The sequence below is a fragment of the Apium graveolens genome, chromosome 10 (assembly GCF_009905375.1).
Source record: "Apium graveolens cultivar Ventura chromosome 10, ASM990537v1, whole genome shotgun sequence".
Taxonomy (NCBI): Eukaryota; Viridiplantae; Streptophyta; class Magnoliopsida; order Apiales; family Apiaceae; genus Apium; species Apium graveolens.
In genome coordinates this window covers 152,254,793-152,258,750 of record NC_133656.1, presented here as the reverse complement: position 1 = coordinate 152,258,750, position 3,958 = coordinate 152,254,793, and the positions used below count along the sequence as shown (strand labels likewise).

Sequence of the window (3,958 nt, the reverse complement as noted above, 5' to 3'; positions counted from 1 at the left end):
CTAAATCCTGATTTCAGTTATTGTTCTTGAGCTATGAACCATATTCTTTCTAAGCCATTGATTATTGTATACCCAAACACGAACCACAAATCTACGATACTACTCCACAAATACATACAAACTAAATACCAGACACTGAACTGAATTATTATATACTCAATCCATGATATCTTATGCTTTGAAAGACCAAATCCTTGAAACCCTGAAATGTTGTTTCCTTTGTTATCCAATTCTTTCATTACCCAGCATTCAAGCTTTAAAAGTACCTTGTTGATCCTTACAAAGATTGAAACCCTTTCATTGTTAAACATTTATTATTGTTAATGATTTCGGTTATTGTTTATTATTGCATATTCTGTTATTATGTTAGAATTGGATTGTTTTTATAAAATTGTGGACCAGATTCGTGGTCAGACCATATTATGGTCAAGTTAGGCCAATGTGTGCCTTGGATCTAGTAGTTAGAGCAATGATGTGTGCCTTGCTCGGGGTTAGTGCGTGACTGATCAGCAGCCTAACCTTGGTTTTAAATTAAAAGTATAATATCCAATTCTAAATCATAATCCATTGTTCACTTGATATCATAACCATATTCACCTGATGATCATTATTCTCAGTTTTGTCATTGTGACTTGCTGAGCTAGTTAGCTCATTTGTGCGATGTTGTTTATATTCTTTCCAGTTAAGAAGGAACCAGTTGGTAAAGAGGATCCCCAGTCCAGCGCGAGAGCTAGGGGTTCAGGTTGAGAAAGCTGAGCTAGTAGGCTTCTTTTGGAATAATTTAAGTTTGTAAAAGTTTGTAATAATGTTTAATACTCAGTTTGAATTTGAAATAGTTGGGATTTGAACGGTTTGTAATATATTAGTGTGTTTGGCTTGTGTGCATACTTTAACCTGTTGCGGTCCGTGGTGGTTGGTAAATAGGGTCATTGCATATATTATTATTATCTTTATTATTGTTATAAGCAGGTTATAATTAAGGTGTGTGTGTGGACCCCAAACTTCTGACCCGGGTTTGGAGGGCGCCACAGTTTAGGAGCTTTGTTCAATTCCTCCATTCTAAGAGATTCAAAAGGCATATCTATTTTCCTTTTCCAGGGAGAAGCATTTAAATATTGCAATTGTTCTTCACCTTCATCATCTTCACTATCTGAATTCCCCAACAAGGCTTTCTCTAAGGCATCAGACCTTAGCAATTGATCAAGTTCCGATGTGACCACCGAATCGACCAACTCCACCTTTAAGCAATCATCATTATTAGTAGGAAATTGCATAGAATTGAACACATTAAAAGTAACATCCTGATCCAGAACTCGCATTGTGAGCTCACCCTTCTGCACATCTATCAAGGTTCGGCCAGTCGCCAAGAAAGGTCTCCCTAAGATTATGGGAATCTTCTTGTCCTCCTCGAAATCAAGAATGACGAAATCGGCAGGGAAGATGAGTTTATCAACCTTGACCAAGACATCCTCCACAATATCTCATGGATATGTAATAGAACGGTCTGCCAACTGCAAGGTCATATAAGTCGGTTTGGGATCAGGTAAGTCCAACTGCTTAAAAATTGACAAAGGCATCAGATTGATGCTAGCTCCCAAGTCATATAAGCATATGTCAAAAGATACTTTTCCAATAGTACATGGAATAGTGAAGCTTCCTGGATCTTTAAGCTTCAGAGGCAACTTCTGTTGTAGCACAACACTACATTCCTCCGTGAGAGCGACTGTCTCTAAATCATCTAGCTTCACCTTCCGAGAGAGAATACCTTTCATAAACTTTGCATAACTAGGCATCTGCTCAAGAGCCTCAGTGAAAGGTATGTTGATATAAAGTTTTTGAACACCTCCAGAAACTTCTCAAATTGCTTGTCCAGCTTTTTCTTCTGTAGCCTCTTGGGAAAAGGTGGTGGAGGATAGATATGTTTCTCCCCTGTATTACCCTCAGGCGGAGTGTGCTCAACAGTAGTCTTCCTTGGTTCCACTTCTTTATTCTGTTGCTCTACTTCTTTCTTAGCCTCAGCTTCTTCAGTCAACTCTTGAGTTGTTCGGGATTCGCAACCTTTCCAGACCTTAAAGTGATTACCTTAACCTGTTCTTTAGCTTCCCTCTTTCCTGGAACTTCAGTGTCACTAGGTAGTGTACCAGGCTTACGATTTAGCAAGACATTGGCAATTTGCCCAATTTGATTTTCCAAGGTCTGGATAGAAACATTTTGACTCTTGCACATAAGCTTCAACTCCTCAAATTCAGATTTTTCATTGGCTTGTTTCAGCAGGAATTGTTGTCTAGGTGCATAATGTGGTTGCTGAAAACCAGGGGGGTTGTACTACTTAGCTGGGTACTGCTGATAAGGCTGTTGAACCGTATTCTGAGCATTGCTCCAACTGAAATTAGGATGATTGTGGTTGTTGGGATGATAGGTGGCTGGCACTGTTGCTGTGATCGCTGGAAGTTGTTCACGAACTGAGTTGATTAACTAGAAATTGTGCACTGATCAGTCTCAAGGGCACCATCGCAAAGTTTACAGACACTGGCGATTTGATTAACTCCATAATTAGCCAAAGTGTCCACCTTCATCATCAAAGCCTTAAGTTGGACATCGATAGCAGTTGCTGCATCTAACTCCAGAATTCATGCGACTTTCCCCTGAGCCAGTCTCTGGGAAGGATTCTGGTACTCATTAGCATCCATCAGTTCAATAAGTTCATAAGCTTCATCGTAGCTCTTAGCCCACAAGGCTCCTCCTGATGCTGCATCAAGCATGGGTCTAGAAGTAGCACCCGATCCATTGTAGAAGCAATTAATAATCATCCAATCAGGCATGCCATGGTGTGGGCACTTCCTTAGCATCTCCTTATATCGATCCCAAGCCTCACACAGAGATTCCCCAGTTTGCTGAGCAAACTGGGTAAGAGCATTCCTGATCCTGATTGCAGCAGTCTTCGCCATGGGGAAGAATTTAGTGAGAAACTTTTGCGCGAGATCCTCCCAAGTGGTGATAGATCCTGCTGGTAGAGAGTGTAACCAATACTTAGCTTTGTCCCACAAAGAGAGTGGGAAAAGGCATAGCTTGATAGCATCTTCAGTCGCATCATTGAATTTGAAAGTGTCACAGATCTCGATGAAATCCCTGATATGCATGTTGGGGTCTACAATAGAAGAACCCCAAAACTGAACTGAGTTCTGTATCATCTGAATCGTGCTTGACTTGATCTCAAAAGTGTTAGCCCTGATGGCTGGTCTGATGATGTTTGAATGAATGTCATTAATCTTAGGCTGAGAATAGTCCATCAAAGCCTTCGGATTTTCTGCTTGATCTCCCATCGCTACTACAACTGGTTCTTCGACTTTCTCTTCTTCCTCTACCTTCTTTTCTTCCTCAAAAACTTTCTTAAGAGCTACCACAACTTTTTTCCTCGGCTTTATCCAGTGTTCTCTGACGAGTACGCGAACGTGTATGCATAACCTTCGCTAGTGTACCTGAAATAAGACAAGGAAACAGATAAGTAACAATGTCCGAGTCAATGAACTTTAACGACCATTGATGGAAAACACATAAACTATCAATTAACACTGAAGTCCCCGGCAGCGGCGCCAAAAACTTGTTAGTCGCTAAACACGCCCTAATAAGACACGCAAGTATACGAGTTCGCAAGTAGTATAGAATCTTTTCGAGTTCGTTCCCACATAGACTGTATTGGTTAACTAATTAATTTACGCACTTTAGCAACAATGTATGGTTGTTATTCAATCCTAAGACGATGATAAATGGAGGTTGCTTATAACTAAGAATTAAACTAATGATTATAACTACGAGAATAAGATTGATTGAATTAATATATATAACAAACATGGAATTCTAACTTCATTAATACTTCATTCAATAGCCTTATTTTTCTTAATAGCATGCAATGATGATGACACTAACCAAACAACACGAAACAAACTGATAAACGCCA

The 3,958-nt window shown here is 39.7% G+C and overlaps 1 non-coding gene across 1 annotated transcript; it reads left to right on the top strand.

The window, feature by feature from the left end:
• Positions 1-2,820: 2,820 nt before the first annotated feature.
• On the top strand, positions 2,821-2,927 carry LOC141694260 (small nucleolar RNA R71). The gene has a single exon (XR_012563580.1). It is a non-coding gene; the product is annotated as a small nucleolar RNA R71 (small nucleolar RNA).
• The last annotated feature ends 1,031 nt before the right edge of the window (positions 2,928-3,958 follow it).